We start from the raw sequence: 18,303 nt of genomic DNA, 5'->3' as shown, positions 1-18,303 counted from the left end.
GACATCAAAAAACTTGTGCACACGGACACATGTGTATGGCCTAGAGGGAGTACTGATCCTGAGATGTTACCATTCTCTGCCTGGACTGCCCTGTCCCCAGCACTCCCTAAAATCCCTCCTTCTGTCTCTCACCAGAAGCTTGCCTGCTCTTCTTCACACTGTGTACACACACACACACACACACACACACTCCCTATCTCTCCTTGCAGAGGAGGGGAAGCAGGTACAGAGTGATGTCACCTATCAGCTCTCCTTTCAGATAAGTCCTACATGCTTTTTGTCAGACCTATCTTGGTGCCACTCATTCAGCAGAGTCAGAGCCATTAGCAAACATCCTTTTGGCCACTTTGTCCATCACCCAGTGATTAACTCACAAAAGAACTTCCAGTCAGGTAACTACCCCGAATTCACAACAATGCTGTCATTTGTGATGAACATTAGTTTTTGGGTGGATTTATCATCTAAAGCAAATAAGCATAACTGACCCAAATTTCCTTTTAATTTCCTTTTGATAATTTGGCCTATAGTGGGAGACTTCATATATCAATTGTCCTGGTGTAGTGGCACATTTGTACACCAAATCAAATCACCCCTGATTTGTTTTACATCCAAATCTGTCTCCCCCAAATCACCCCAGATTTGATTTGGATTTGATTCAATTCAATTCAGATTTGGAGTGATTCGGAACACTTATAAAGGTCTTAGGGGCTTAAAATTTGGGTGGTGGGTAGGTGACACCTACCACCCAAATTTCACCCATGGGTGCCACCTACCACCCGAATTTCAAGGCAGTGGAGCACTTTGTTGATTTTTAATGATTTTTGTTTTTTGTTTTTAATGATTTTGTACATTTCCACCATAGGAAACAATGGGGATTCAAAGTCACCCAATCCTAATCCTAACATGGATTCCCAGCTGTAATTAAAAGGGGGTGGGGAGGTAAGCTCTAGACCTTGCAGAAGTGGAGTTATGGAGCAAAATGTGTGGTCACTATTTTTCAAGCATTTGGATTCTTCAGTGTCTAATAACTTTTCCTCATAATGAATCCCTATGAGGATTCATTGCACACCTTCCTTTCTTGTGATCATTTTGACTGTCATTGAACAGTGCCAACTGTCAACTGCCATGTGTCAACTACACCCCTCTCCCAACACACACACTAGTTTTAAGGAATTTTTGAAGTGCTTAAATTCTTTGGTGTCTTCATTTGCTCCATAATTCCACTTCTACAAGGGCTAGAGCTTAGGTGTTGTTGTTTTTTAATGAAAGCTGGGAATCTGGGGAAATTAATAGGAGGAAACCAAATCTTGAATCGATTCGAATCAAATCTGGCGTGATTCTATTTGAATCCAAATCTTGCCAATGGACCACAGGAGTGATTTGTTCTGTCTCCAAATCACCCGAATCAGCTAGATTTATGTGCAAATCAAATTGTACCTGAATCGATTTGCACATCCCTAGATAGAACTCTGCCAACTCAAAGGAAGCATCCATAGTGGTCAATCTCATCTGGCAGATCTGACCAGGACAGGCAGCTATTCACCCAAGTTGCCTCTGCCATGCTCTTTCTCAATCCACCATATTTGTTTTCTCCTCACTAGTTTGGTGATAGTCTCAGAGTCTGCGTAGTCTGGGACATCTAGTTTGTCTCTAACTGAGAACTGTAATGTTTCCTTGTTCCATAGCTTGTTCTGTAATTTGCAAGAGAAACTTGTTGAAAGAGAAAAATGACTGCATTGAAAAAAGAAAAATAGATTGGAAGAGAAAAATGACTGCATTGCATTTCTCACCAAGGCCACTCTACTTCCTGATTAAAAGGTGTTTTTAAAGACTTAAGAAAACATGCAATGTCCTATACATTTTCAATTGACCAATAAAAATGAAACAGTCCATGCCCCTACAGTCCCAGTTAGAAAGCAGACACAGGAAGAGTGTGGACATCTGATGCCTTCTTGGGGCATTCTTTATTGCCTGGAATGGCCTGTTCATTCAAATGCTCCCCTACATATATTCAAAATACTTGTCTAAACTAGTATTCAAAGTGCATGTAGAGTGGTCATTTGGATGAACAGGCCCTCCTAGGCGATGAGGGGATCTGCCAGGAGGGCATCAGGATGTCCACAGAGGATGGCACCATGGACAAGATCTCAGTAAATCACCTTTTTAATCACATCAGAGAGAAAATATCACCAGGACAGGTCTACTAATAACAAAAGTTGTCTGAGCAACTATTTTAGGCTTCTCATACCCAAAATGCTTATCGAATCCTAAAAAAAGGGAAGGAATCATCTTGCAAAGTTCCTCTATTACCACAAGAGGGCAGGCCAACTCTATTCTTAGCATTCACATATATCAAACATACGTACTATATTCTGATGTAGGAGCAGGGTTGATTTGGTTTAAATAAAATGTATTTAAATCATGATTTAAATCGCTTCACAGAAGGATTCGATTTTAATTATATAAATCACGAGTCAGGAAGATTCTATTTAATCATCATTTCTTAGTAAAAGTACATTCTTATTGTCTAATAGAACCTTAATACATATTCAGAGATAGATGTAGGTTTCATTTTTAGAAAGCAGATACACACTATAAACACTTCTCACAATGCTGTTTCATTCAGGCAACCAGGCCCTGCATTTCTTTGTTGCACTGTTTTGCATTTTGCATGCATGCCTGTCTTACCTACAAGTATAGGAACTTCATTACAAAATTCCCAAATGGGGTCTCTTTTACAGCCTGCTGCCATGGGAGGTGTTTTCCCTCTATAATCGAGGATACACTCCCAAAACACTTCCTCAGAACTGCATGAGATCTGAACTCCTAAATCAAGGGGAATTATTTGAGACTACAGGAAGAGAAAGAGTTAGGGAAAACAGTGTATTTCTCTAGCATTGGCAAGTGAATGGAAACCTTGGGTCCACTAGGTGGCACTGAAGTGTGACTATAGCACATGGCTTTATTTATAGTTTGAATGTTGTTTTAAAAATCATTTTCTCAATGGCAGCATTAATTATTTTGATCCTGGTGCTCACACCTAAATCTGCCAGGATGGAAGCTATCAGATGCAGTGAGGGGGAAGGCAAAAGCCTCACTGGATCAGAGACTTACAGGTGAATGAATGAATGAATGAATGAATGAATGAATATCTTTATTATGATCATTGATCAGATGTACATACAAACAAATAATACTACATTCAGGTAGAAATTCAGTCATACAGAGTACAACAACATAGAAGCCTCTTGTAGCAGCATCCGGGAAGTAGGGCTAGAAGTTAGCTGTTGGCGAATCTTAACAGCAGCCACACAAAATTTGGCAACATTGTAGGTGATAGAAGGTTTCCTATCTTCAAGAAGGAGTGTGGCTTAATATTCAGCAGTTCGGCCAGGGAAATGTGATAGCACGCGAGAAATAAGATTACTGTCATTAAAAAGATCAAAACAACAGCACATGGTGGGCAGAATCAACCTCACCTGAGCCACAAGGGCAAATTTGACTGGCCAGAGGAATTTTCAAAAACCTTCCAGATAAATCTGCTGATGCTAGGGCATCCTATCTTAGGAATGTGCGAAATGTTTCAGATACAAAATGTTTTGTACCCAACGCCCTAGCAGAAAACCTCTAACTGAGTGTAGATTCTCTGGTAGCATATGATTTTCAATGACAAATCATGAATCCACTCTCATTACAATCAGAGAATCTACACTCAGAACGCCTCAAAAACAACAAAACCTTGTACCCCATGGAGTGGAGTGGAGTGGTTGGTACCCTCTGTGCACTAAACCACCACTTGCTCTGGGCCACCCCAGTGCCCCCAATTGGAGTTATGGGCTGCTGAAACCTCCATTATTCCCTATGGGGAAAATTCTTAAAGATGCGTAAACTCTCACAAAATATCAGCCCTTTGCCCAACTCCTTTGAAATCTGGGTGGTAGCTTCCACCCATTGGGCACTACCACCACCGCCACTCTTTTTGCCCCAGCCCTCTTTTCAAAATCCAAATCAATTCGGATTCAGATTCAGAAAATTTGGCTACAAAATGAAAGGGGTGATATGGATTCAGAAAATTCAGGTACAAAAGAGAATGGGGGTCACTCTCCCCCCACAGCTTGCTCTCTCTCCCCCCGCCGCTCACTCACTCACTCTCCCCCCGCCACTCGCCCGCTCTTCCCCCTGCTGCTCGCTCGCCCGCTCTCCCCCACAGCTCTCCCCATTGGGCAGGCCAGGGCCAGGCCATCCCACCACTGCCTCCCACCTTCTCCTCCCGGCTGGTAGGGCTTTGCCTGTTGTCTGCCCACCTCCTCACCACCTCCATCATTTCTCTCCACGACCGCCTCCTCTTCCTGGCCAGCGGGGCTTCTCCCGCCATCCACCCACCTCATCTGGCCGGAGGGGCTTCACCTGCCAGCCCTCCACCTCTGCATCCTGACCACAGCCATTATTTCTCTCTGCTTAAGTGCTGGAACTCTTGCACGCTCTAGAGCATCTGTGCGTTAGTACTTGATTGCTCCCCTCACCTCAGAGATCTTCCCACCCTCAGCTGAGCTGCACTCCTGCTCCTCCTCCATCCCGTTGCTTCCATCCTCCTCACCCTTCTTGGTCATGGCTGCAGCATTGCTGCTGCCTATTGGCCAAGCTGCAGCCCCCTATCCCCAGAGACCTCCCCACCCTCACCCTCCCTTCAGGAGCAGCAGCAGTGGTTGACCGGGCTGTTCCTCGCTGCTGCTGCCACCATGGCTGCTCATTCTCCTCAGGCCGCTGACAGGCCCAGGCCCATCCCTTGCCTGCCTACCTCCCTCTGACAATGGCCTCAGTAGCCTCAAACAGCAGCAGTGGTTGCCTGGACCCTTCCTTGCTGCAAGTGCCGCCATGGCCACTCATTCCCCTGTCATGCTGCTGACAGGCTCAGGCCCGTCCCTTGCCCTTCCTTCTGTCTCTCTTCCCCCTCCCTTCTTTTTCTCTTTCTCTCTCCTCCACTCGCTCTTCTCCACTCTTTCTTCCCCTTCCCTTCATGTTTTTTCTCCCTTCCTCCCTGAGTTAACAGATTTTGTTCATTTACACAATGGCATCCTCCTTCTCCTGAAAGGGCTCTTTCCTCCCTCAGGACCTGTCTTTTTGCAGACCCCTGCCTGTTATCCTTTTATATCCAGAACATCTTCTGACCAGTAACAGCTGCATTCCAACTGACCTTAACCATCACAGGCCCCTCCTCCTTATCTGCATAGGGAATCCCCACTGCCCAATCAGGTGCTTCTGCTAGCAAACTCAGCCAATCGCCTCCTTCCCACCACATCACCATGCATGGCCAGTCTTGGAGAAATAATAATATAGATGCTTTTGTTTCCACCCTCTGTAAGCCTGTTTCCAGCCTCAATGCAGCATTGGACATACATCGAGGGGCCCTAAATACTGCTCTAATAAACTTAGTTTGAATGATCTCCAATGGCCTATAATTAGGGTAGGGGCCCAGTTGTGTGCCATATAAGAGTTGGGCCAATGATTTAGCAGCAAATAGCTCTAACGCTGCAGGGATAACCTCTTCACCTTTGGAGTGAAATAATCTTAATGTTGCTGATGCATTCCTTTGTGCTTGTTGGACAATGTAGGCCTTCTATGACCCAGTGGCATGAAAAACCACCCCCAAGTATTCAAAACTATTGACCTTCTCTATACGATGACCTTCTATATACCAGTTAAGTCTCTTGGGCCTTTTGGCAAAGATCATCACTTTGGATTTCTGGAAATTAATAACCAGATGATTGTCCTTGCAATAATTAGCCAGGAGCCTAAGCGCTCTCCTAAGGGCCAACTTACAGACGTGAAAGAGTAACAAATCTAACTCAGCCTGTGTACTGCTCTGCCCTCCCACCCCTCCACCTTTCATCCAAAGGTCTCCAGTGCAGTGAAGGGGTATCTTTATTACCTTTTCTTTACCAAACCATAGTGATTAGTAGAAATCATTCTAGCTTCCACAATCTATGCCACAGTTTGTGGAGCAGAATAAATTCCTCCACTTTCTACCAAATCCCAATGGAATGAACACCAGCAATTCCACACATAACTATCCAGGAGCTACATGGATATATCTATGTCTGTTAGAAAAGTTTTGTTTCCTTGTATTAAACAGAACCTTTCAGATTAGCATAGAGCTTTGGGTTTTAAGACTTGGATACCATTTTTCAATTCCATCTTATGAACCAGATATGAACCAGGATATAAATATTTTGCCTTAGGCTGAAGTGCAATATGTGTCAGCACAACCGGTTGCACAGTATAGATACTGTAACACAATATGGAATATTACAACAATATTGGTGTACTCCTGGAACCATAGAATCAGAGAACTAGACACAGTATTCCAAGTGAGTGCTGACCAGTACTGAATAAAGTGGAACTATTCCTTCTGATCTGGACACTATGCCTTTGAATGCAGGCCAAGATGACATTAGCTTTTTTAGTAGCAACATCACATTGCTGGCTTATTTTCAATTTGTGGTCCCTAAGAAACTTAGATCCTTTTTAAATATACTGCAGTTACATGTACTGCAATTACATTACTGCAGTATGAATAGTTGTTCAGCTAGCTATGAATCTTCTGAGAGTTATCAGTCAATGGCAGTATCATAATCAGATTAAACAATGCATGTCTCTCCCAGTTTAGAATTATGAATTTGATTTTTCTTACTTAAACACAGAGGATATATCTCTGTTGAACTTCATCTTGTTAGTTTTGACCCCAAGCTTAGCCTGTTCAGATGATTTTGAATATTGATCATGTCTTTGAAGGTGTTAGCGATCTCCTTTTTTCAGTTTTATGTAATCTGAGGATTTGATCAGTATCCACTCTACTCTTTCATTCAAGCCATGTATGAAAATGTTGAATGGGACATGGTCCAAGATGGAACCCTATGGCACTGCACTTCATACCTTCCTCCAGACTGACACAGCCATTAATGAACACTAATTGATAGGTACGGTTCTTCAACTAGCTATGAATTCATCTGAGTAACAGGTAGTCCTGCCACTAAATGATACTCAGTGTGTTGGAGATGGAGTTCCAGTGCATCGACCTTTTGCACCAACTATCCTAATGACCACTAGGGGCATTGGGAGTAGAGATAGTGAGTAAGGGTCTCCCTAACTATTCTGCCTATCTCTACTCTATGACCCCTGATCTGACTCTTCCGCACTTCCTGTGCTGTCACAATCCTTCCTTTCCTCTTAGAGAACAGATGGAAACATCTGTCTTCCTCCTTACCGATTCAATATGTAGTCCTTTAGATTAGGTTTAGGCTTTCCTAGCCAAGTGTACTTAACCAATAAATACTTAGTATTTAGTTCTACAAGAATCTCCATGTGTTTTCTTTAAATAGCTGCAACAACTTAACCATCCTCTGCTACCTGCTCTGTAACTGGAGTGTGTGCTCCCTTCTTTAGTGCTCTGCTGTTTTAGCTATTGGGGGGTAAAAATTAACAACTCCTAACAGGGTTATGGGCCCAGCAGGAGCAACAACAGGCTCTTAGGCACAAGCAGAGTTTATTTTTCCTTTTTAAAAGTGTAGCTGAGTTAGTGCTCTACTGTTTTACCTATTGGGGATAAAAATTAACAACTGCTAACATTGGCACTGCATTTCATACCTTCCTCCAGACTGACACAGCCATTAATGAACTCTCATTGATAGGTACAGTTCTTCAACTAGCTATGAATTCATCTGAGTAATAGGTAGTACTACCACCAAATAATACTAAATGAAACGGGTATCATCATCAGATGAAGCATACGCAAAGGTTGCTCAGAATTGGATGGACCAAGAGACACACTGGCCACCTTTCAGAACTTGAACTTGATTCTCAAACTTGAAAGCTGTCAGATATCCGCCACCTAGGTCCAACCAATGGCCAGTATGGGAGTTCTTTAACTACAGTTGACTAGAAGAAGTGGTGCTCCAAGCCCTTACAGAAAAACTTTTAGGCCAGGCATTTTCACTGAGCCAAACAAGATGTTGTGATCAGTCAGGAACAGCTTTTCCTTTTCCCCTAAAGAGTGAACTGGAAGTGAACCTTGTCCTGTCCATCAGGCAGTGACTGGGACATAGAGGGCATGGCAGCAGGAAGTGAAGGAGTTCTTTGTCCTCAGAAGCAGCCAGGCAAGAGATGAGAGAGGATGGACAGAAGGCTTAGTGGGGGAGCAATAGAGTTTTGCACCTCATGGTCAAAGCTAGCCTGAAAAATTATATCAGTACAGAGTACAAGTGGAAACTTACCTGCCTGGTAAATAAACTCTTACATTAATATGAGAAGTGACTCAGACCATAGCTGGGTGGTCTTGCCTCACTCCTCACACTGCAGCAACTCCATCACTGCAGGCTGCATTGTGGCAAGCCAGCATCCTGACCCTAAAGATGTGCAACCTCTGCCAGTGGAAATGAAACTATACCAATGGAAATAAAAGAGCAAACACTTCTCAGTATTTTGTACTGTTTCCTGAATAAAGTGTGTGTGTGGGGGGGGGGGTATCAGGAGGATTAAGACCCTGTGGTATCTTTTATTCCAAGCTACAAAAAAGTCTGCCTCTACAAATATGGAGTATGCAAATGTGACCTTCATTCTAGCCTTCCTGCTGATTAAAATTTATCTCAATTTCAATCTGGGGGTTCAGAACTAAAACACATTTGTTTAAATTAAAGGCCACTTTGGCTTTGTTTGCTATCTTAACAGGCAATGAAGGTTTTAATAGGTATTAACGATGGCCTTACTTTCTAATCATGATGGTAACTTTTTCATTCATTTCATTTCATTTCATATGAAAAAGTACCTATACTGAGGCTCTGGTAATAGACAACTGTCTTTCACTTTAACTGATTAATTGGTGAAAAGGTAAATAATTAATCAGCCATTGTTTGACAGCCCTAATATTACCTGCCAGTCTCAGTGGAAGAATAAAATGGAAGTTAGAGAGCTTTTCTATTTTGGTCTACAAAGGACCAGAGGCCCCTTTCCTGTTTGATTTATCAAGATTAGGTTACACATTGCTCTGCTGTACTTAGGACCGAATTTATTGTCGGTTGCCAAAGGTACATTACGTGGCTGAATTTATGCTGAGGCAGATACTTCAGGATATGAATATAGCAATTTAAGACATTAGAAGCAAGCAATAAGAGGTAACCTTCGAGGAATGTTTACATGAATTTGACTCAGTTCAGGAAGACTTTGGCAAAGTTAGGTGGGGCTGTAATAACCATGTGCCCAAGCATCTCCTTCCTCCAAACTAGCCTCTTTTAGCCACTAAAAATCCACTCCGGTTTTTAGTCAACGTTCTGAAGGGATGGGTTATGAATTCACATTGGGGCTATGCTCCAATGATCACATGTGTGCATGTCCAGGCAGGCGGGAGAGAAGGCAGGGAACCTACCTTTCCCAAAACAACTGCTCAAGCCCTTGTGGTGCGCAAACTGTGCACCCACATGACTAGAGCTGCTGGGAGCAGCACAGATGAAACTCAGAGTGGGTAAACAGAGGCTGGAACTCATTGTCCCAGCCATTAAGAATCCCACAATACACCATGCATGATGCATTGGAGGATACCTCCAAGAGATGGGTGCTCTAGGCACTCATCTCTGAGAGCAGCTTGGCTTGTACATGAGCAAGTAGCCTGGGTTAAGGGAGCACTCACTCGCTTAACCTTGGCTAACTGCCAGGCTGGGATTGGACCCAATCCTGGTGGGCTAGGTGGCACTGGCCCACCAGGATTGGGCCTGAACCCAGTGGTTCTCACCCACAGCTTAACCCAGGCTGGGTGTCTCTAGCCTGGGATAGGCTGCATGTGAGAACAGCCTCTATGTCTATCTGCCTGGGCCCATGTGTTCCTGTAACCACTTTTATGTTTACAGTCTGATACAATGCAAATTTAGAGTGGATAGAAGGATTATTGGGATATCCTGACAGAGGTACTTTTATTTCAATCCACCATCTTAAAACAAAATGGCTGTCACTTGAATTACTAGCATCATTGACTTAGAACTCATATGTTTACAGTCCAATGCAGACGAAACCTAACAGTACCTGGCAGGGGGTCCTAGGAAATTGTGATGGGGTATTTTTATTGTGACCCTCCACCTTGAAACAAGATAGTAGGTCACTCAAAATTATAAGCAGTTAAATCTGATCCAAAGTAGACAGTGTACATTCCACTATACCTCTGTGGAGAAGCAGAAAGTAGGCTCTGTTACTTAGAAGCTCTTGGTTTTTTTAAATCACTGTGAATGTGATTAAATTCATAACATAAATTTTGAAAAGCTCAAAAAAGCTGAAATATAATTTTGTATTTTATAATGCAATTATTGATAATGCAATTGTTTTATATGTTTGTATAATTTTGCATTATGAGTAGGCAGTATTATACTGTTCTGTGATCAGGGTTTTAAAAAAAAACAACACTTTGCAATGTACACATATTATTTGTCCTTACAACATTCATAAAGAGCGATCTTGTGATGTAGACAATATGCTCTATTTTCTAACTTGTTTATAAAATTAATTGGCTGAAGATGAGACTCTCTGTGCCACTGAGAAAGTTAATAGCTTAGTAGGGATTTTAACTCAGGTATACATCTTGTGTTTTGGGTCTGCATCCATGATTTAATGTGTTATATGTTTTTATTTCATGTTTTATCCACTAGGCCACAGACAATACATCTCCAAATGTGAGCCCCTTAGGATTAAAAATGTCAGAACAGTTTCCATCAAGAAACTTGTTGTAGTTACAGGATCCAAAGGCTAAGCCACAGCTGAACACAGAAAAGGAGGAACTATGGTCACTAGGAGGTCAGATAAATATTTTAAGTCCAAGAACTTGTACATACTTGGCAAGAAAACATGATTTCCCAATTTTAAAAAGACACAACAGTTTGGAAAAGAATTTGTGTGGAACAGGATATAAGTGCCAGACTTGACTTCTATTTCAAGAACTTGAGAGTGATATAACAGCATATACGTAATGTACAGTATATTGTGAGAAACTTTTAATTTACCCTGTCTCCATTGACAATGTGGGTTGAAACAGAAAACTAAGGCTGCTACCAAATTTTTTGTTTGGTTTCCTATAGGAAGTGGTTATGCTTTTTAGTACATTAGTACCAAAATGCATGCTAAGAAAAGGCATGTGATAGAGTTCCAGAGAACTGTCCTTCTTCGGAATGGTTCAGGATCAGGGTACCTGAGAGAGAGCCTTGCTCCATATGTCCCAACCCAGACCTTAAGATCTTCTTTGGAGGCTCTCCTCTGAGTACTTCTACCACACGAGGTGAAGTAGGTGGCTGTTTGATGGACTTGCAGCATTCCTCTTCCACCTGCGCTGCGAGGAAGGTATAGCCTATCTACATCACTGCGGGGGTGTGGAGCATGATTGATGGTCATGATTTTCCTGGTCTTACGATCTAGCATCTCTAGCTCTGCCTGGGTCCAGTCTGTTATTCCTGCAGTGTATCTGATAACAGGTATAGTCCAGGTGTTTATGGTGTGTATGGTGTTCCCGCCATTGAGTTTGGACTTGAGGATTTTTCTAACTCTCCTGATGTATTCACTTCCCATTTTTCTTTTAACTTCAGTGTGTGTGATGTTATCAGCCTGGAGAACGTCCAAGTATTTGTAATGTTCTTTCTCTTCCAGGTTCTTGATGTTGCTTCCATTGGGCAGTTCCATTCCTTCTGTTTTTGTTATTTTTCTCTCTGTTTATTAATGCAGTACACTTATCTAGTCCAAACTCCATTAGGGATGTGCACAAAACCGGCTTGCCCCGTTTGGTTCAAATTCGAACCAGGTTCAAACCAGGAGGGGGAGGTTTGGTTTTGGTTTTGCTCAACCGGTTAGAATTTGGACCATTTCCAACTGGTATGAACCTCCAAAAGTGGGTGAGGTGGTAGCTGGCACCCATGGGTAACTACCACCCAAACCCCAAAGCAATCAGACACTTGTACGGTTTTTTATGAATTTTCAAATTTTATTTTTATTTTTTTCTCATAGGGTATATTGGGAATTGAACCAGCCCATTATTCCCTATTATGGAGCACCTAGGGGCATAAAAGTGAAGTGGGTGGTAGGCACCCAGGGGTGTCTACCACCATCAAAACTCCAAGGCAATCGGACACTCTCCGATTATTGGTGAATTTTAAAAGTATTTTAGAATTCCTCATAGGGAATAATGAGGATTGCAGCAAATATATAGCTTCACGTCAGGGGGAAAGGGATGGCCGAGAGCAGAGTGTGGTGGGTGGTAGTTCTAAAGGCAGGCAAGGAAGCTATCAGAATTATTTGAAAGGAATTGAGCAAAGGGCTGATTTTTAAGTGATTTTTGAAGTTTACAAGTCTTTAAGCTTTTTTTCCATAAAGAAGCATGGAGGGGTCAGCAGCCCCATAACTGCACTTGGGGGGTGCTGGGGTGGCCCCAAGTGAGTGGTAGTGTAGTGCTCAGAGGGTGCCAACAACCCCCATGAGTTGCTAACCCATGGAGTACTGGTTTTGTTGTTTCTGAGGTGTTCTGAGTGTAGATTCTCTGGTAGCATATGAGATTTTCAATGACAAACCATTAATCCACTCTCATTTTCTCCTTCTGAACGACTTACTCTGGAGAATAATAAGGTGAAGGAAATACTATTTCTACGGTTGCATGACATTTAACGTCAGGAACTTACGCCTTCGGCTAACAGGACCTGCTCTCCCCTATATTTTGGGAACTCCCCCCCCCATGGGAGATAGAGGTGCAAATGATCTAACAACACGCCACTTTTCCAAGTTTTGGTTTGTGTTTGCTCAGGCTCGCTTAAATGTGCTGCCTTCCTCTCTTTTGGAAAGGAGGTTCGCTAAGAATTCTTCAGCTACAGTTTTCTGCCCCTGTGGCTCTGGCCTCATGGAAACTGTTACCTATGTTCTGTTATATTGTTCTTTGTATCGAGGTGTTAGAGAAGAATATTTCGCCCCTGTTAGTTAGATTTCCTGGAAGGTGTGAGCTTTTTTATATACAATATTGCCTTGTGGATACAAGCTGTGAGATTAAGGTCTCAATTTTAGGAGCTGTTTTACTGTTTTAAAGTAATTTATCCTGGATGCTTGTATACTGTTTTAGTGTGTGTTATTATCAGTTACTATTTGTGTATATTAGTTATATTTGTTATTCTGATTTTTATCTCTTTGCTGGCCAACAGCTGTAATAAAAACTGGAAAAAAAGCATGTCAACATGTGAGCCCCAAGATGCATTCTGTGGTACAGTACCAAGAGGGCCACTTGCTAAGCACTCCTTGCTTAGCTTTGTTTCATACTTTGTTATCCAAGGATGACCACTTAGGGAACAACAGATTCTGTTACTTAGAAATGGTATCTGTTAGCTTTGCTTGATAGCACACTACCATACAAATTCCAGGAGAACGACTTCAAATGGCCACACTCCATGCATTACCAATGTTACATTTTTAATAAGATTAACTTACTAAAATGAACCTCTTAGTTGCCTGAATAGAATTAATGTTTACTTTTTTCTTACCGCTCTCTTAGTTATATAGGGCAGAAAAGTCCAAGTTAAACAGCTCACTCTCTCTGGTTATTTATTTATTATTTCTCTATGTAAACCACTTTGAAAACTTTTGTTGAAAAGTGGTATATAAATATTTGTTGTTGGTACAATATAGTCCAGTTATATGGACTTATTTCTCTAAGGCTGAGTAATTTGACAAGATGCTTTCTGTTAAAAGAATTGAGACTGGTGGTACACTGGCTACAATGCCCTCCTTGGCCCCCTTGAGATGTAAGGAAGAATCGTGGGTCTAATGGATCTGAGGTTCACTTGCTCCCACTTCCCCTGCTCTCCCATCCACTTTGAGATGTGCAAGAGAGCTGCCTCTCTGCAGTCAGACTGCAGAGAGGCAGGGGATCTGGCTGTGCAGGCTTCCTTCTTGACAGAAGGACAGCCTGTACAGCCAAACAGGCTAGAGTGTAGGAGCTTCCTCCCTCAACTCCAGCAACTTGGGGCCAAAACTGTTGGAAGTTAAAGGACTTTGCGCTGGCTCTTGTCTCAGACAGTGGAGGACAGACCAGTAACTCAGAGGGCTAGAGGGTCAAGACATTGGCCATCCCTTCTCCACTGCTCTGATACTATCCCTTTGAAATGTAGATTGCTAATCTCAGGGATTAACTTCCTTCCTCTCTCTCTTCCCTTCCTGCCCTTCTACCTTGCAACATGGCAAGCCTCTCTCCCTGCACCATGTGTGCAGAGAAGATGCAGAATCCATCTGCATCCAGCTAGATAGATAGATTAGAGATCCTAACTCCTCACTTTCCTATCTAGAATGGAGTTCCTTAATAAATGCCTTTTATATTGATTTGAAACTATGAATTGGCTCCAGGTTACTTTACTCTCAGCATACACGCATGCCTAACTAAACTACCGCTGTGTTGTGCCTCTGTGCACTCTGCTATAATGAGAAAAGGGATTATCTCACCACAGAGAATTTCCAACAAAAACTGTACTGCCAGCATTCAGATGTAACGTTGGCACTGCAGAACCAGAGTGGGAGGTGCCCAAACTCCACTCTGAACCAAAGGTTCAGAAGGCCTTGGCACCAAAGGTTCAGAGTGGAGTTCAGGTAGGTAAACCATGGATTGCTTCTCACTTTCAACTCCGGTTTCCTGAATTTGGATGTGCGTCCTAGGAAACCAGAGGTAAAAGGAACTCCATTTTCATGTTACATCTGAATTTGGTGCTTGTGAAACTTGTGGCTGGCTCTTTTAATGGAAGTGATTCACAGTAGGATCTGCATCCCTCCTCCTCTCTTGGCAATATACTTGCTAAGTGGGGGGGGGGATTTGACAGTGCTGCAAATCACCTCTTTTAAAGTAGCATTTGCTTGCCAAGAGAAAGAGAGAGAAAAATATAGTACTGTGCATTTTCCAGTGCTTAAAGAGATTTTTTTGCAAGAGGTAGCTTGTCTTTTTTGATGGGATCGTGGGAGATTCACCTCCTGAAATGTCTACTTTAATGCTAGGAACTCAACTTTGAAAATTCAGCATAGTACTAGGAACATAGGAAGCTGCCATATACTGAGTCAGACCATAGGTCCATCTAGCCTAGTATTGTCTACCCAGACTGGCAGCAGCTTCTCCAAGGCTGCAGGCAGGAATCTCTCTCAACCCTATCTTGGAGATGCCAGAGAGAGAACTTGGAATGTTCTGCTCTTCCCAGAGAGGCTCCATCCCCTAAGGGAAATATCTTACACGGTTCACATATCAAGTCTCCCATTCATATACAACCAGGGTAGTTCCTGCTTAGCTAAAGGGACAAGTTATGTTTGCTACCACAAGACCAGCTCTCCACTAATTTTTACTTTTCCTATATGTCCCACATACGAGTGAACACACACACACACACACACACACACACACACACACACACACACACAGATACACAGCAAGACATTGACGGCCTGATTTTATTTGCATCTAATTTGTACTGTACTAATCCATACACTAGCCACACCAACACTCAAAGCCTGAATACTTCATTATGAAATCATGGTTGTACAATGTGAATGAAACTGTAATGTTTACTCCCTGTAGCCCTTCTGTCTTTCCAGTAAATGAAGCTCAAGTATCAGCTAATTAATGACATGAAAATAGTCACAACCCTCCAAGAGTTAACTGAGTAGAAAAACATTGTAATACCCCTGTACCAACGGGTACTACAAGACATACCTTGTATAAGGTACAAAGGGAGGGGACGAATGGCCCTGGGCCTTTGCGGAACAGGGGGCCCCACTGTCTAGGCAACAACTTGCTCTTCACTTTCTCACACCAGCCTCTCCCCAAGAAGAAGGTAGAGGCCCATCTTCACTTTTTGTCCAATGGTCCACTCCAAATTTTCTATGCCCCTGTACATCTCCCAACACATTGTATGAGATGTGGGTGAACTTGCCCCCACTTCAAGTTAACAAAACAAGAGACAGAGGAAAGTGGACCTTGTGTAGCCCAGCCAATGTGGAAGGGACATGCAGGTGCCTATTGATGTGTGTGACCCCATTTCTCCTCAGCACACCTTTTCGGTGGCTGTGGCGTGTTGTCTTGCCTTGCTCTGTGCCATTGTGATAATGCAGGATTAGCCAGCTGCTAAGTAGGAATTTGGAGGGCTGGCACCCTCATTCTGGCATTAGGGGTTGAGGTGTTTTGGTTTTTTTGTTTTGTTTTTAAACTTGCTCGGCACTGTTAAACTTCATTGGAGGATCATTTTAATTTGACCTGGTCAAGTTAATGTGACTGGTTAGGCCCAACTTAGTTGTCAACTAGTGGGCACAATGCAGATCACGTGGGGAAAGAGTAGGGTACATTGAGCACCCTGAGACATCAACATAGTGAAGAATGGCTTAGCTAAACCTGCTTCCCATGGTTTATGGGCACAAAAAGACTGAGCCAGGGAATGCCCTGGCAGCCTCACTAACTCCCATGTCTGTCCTGATAGGAATATTCCAGGCCCTCCTTGGCACACCTTTAAAGCATGTGGGCAGTCAGAATTACTGTTACTGTTCTCCACCAGATCGGGGTTACCCACGCCAGGGACGATAGTAGATTTGCTGCACGATCCTATTTGCTTCCACTGTGCTCTGCTTGTATGTCTGTAAATAAAAATAAATACTACCCAAAAGCTAAAGAACATTTTGTTCACTCAGGCCTTTTAAATTTTTTACTTTGATTTTTAAAAATTGACTTTAAGAAGTTTTTGAAATGTTTTGAATTGTATTTTGTTTTTGTTGGGTCGTGATTTTTTTGTTTTTGTTGTGTTGGGATTTCATATGTTATGTGTTTTTACTTGAAGTTTTAATGCTGTGTTATGAGCCACCCAGATAACAATTAGTTATTAACTGATGATGATGATGATGATTCTTTATTACTTCCCTAAATCCCCAGTGCTTTCTAATCCAAAGGAAATTAAACCCTGTAATTCTACCACTTGGTAGAGCAGGGAATACTTTAAAAAACCATCTGACATTGAAGCATTCTTAGTCAAGTTAGTGCTACAGAAGAGCCCACATTAAATAGAGAGATATTCAAGGTGGAAGGTTCTTTTAAAAAATCAACGTTTATATACTGATTTGAGTAGTTTCCATTTCCAGTTAGTATTCCTAGTGAGATGACATGAAAAGTCTGAATCTTATTTGCAAAGCTGCTCTTGAATTCTTATGCTCTAAGGGATTAAAATGACACCATTTTTCTACTTTCACCTTCATGGAAAAACATTTACGGAAAGCAAAATGTTAGCAAATTGGCTCAAGTTTCCAGTTGCCAAGAGTTTATGAACAGCAGCCTAATATACTATAAGTCCTGATAATGAGGACAAATCATGATGCTAGCAGGACCTTGACATTAAAAAAGGAAAACAAACACCAAATGATTTTGTAAGCCTACGTGTGATGTGAGCAAATGATAGGTGTTCCAAAGCAAGCATTAAACTTCAATGCCAAACTCTCAGAGGGGAAATTTACTTTCGTGCCATAGGCATACTTTTCTCATTAATATAACACACAATCACAGCTTGAATAATAATATCATATTGTCTTCTATTTGTTTTATAGAAAGGTTAAACCTACTCGGATGTGGGATATAGGGCCGATTCACATAATTCACGAGCAATATTTATAATCGAGCCTCCCTCTGCTTGACTTGTTCTCTGGAAGAAGGACCAAGATTGCTTCTTCCAGAAGCCAGTACAGGTAATAAATAGCCGGCTTCTACCATTTACCTCCCCTTTGCTTCATCCCATGCTCCTGGAAGAAAGAGAGGCGAGTCTCATGATCAGTGAGACTTGCCAGGAAGAGGTTTCCAGGGAAAGTGGGCTTTGCCTGCAGACGAGGAGGCAGGAAGCCTTGGGCAGCCAGATCGGCCTCCCACACGACTGCCAGCCCCATTATGGAGCCGGTGGGGGCTGTGGGGATTGGGGGCTGCGCCGCCCCCAGAAGTTCCAGGATGCCCCGCATAAGTGCATGGGGCATCCTGGAGAAACCCCCAAGCCCGGTAGGCTGCTTGCCTTCCAGGGCTCTCCTCATATGTTGCCGCAGTGCGTAGCTGTGCCACAACAACACACGACCAAAAAAACCCTGGTTAGCAGAGTGCTCGCTCCACTAACCTGGGCGAAGAGGAGGGGGAATTAGCAGGGGTTGCTGCCGGGAGCTGTGTGGCTCCTGTTGCAGCACGCGGCTGCCAAAAGGTGGGTTCAGCTACCTTAGCCCGCTTTTTGTTGGTCATGAGAATCGCCTCAGAGA

Source organism: Hemicordylus capensis, chromosome 2 (assembly GCF_027244095.1).
Source record: "Hemicordylus capensis ecotype Gifberg chromosome 2, rHemCap1.1.pri, whole genome shotgun sequence".
NCBI lineage: Eukaryota > Metazoa > Chordata > Lepidosauria > Squamata > Cordylidae > Hemicordylus > Hemicordylus capensis.
This window is presented reverse-complemented; position numbering follows the sequence as displayed.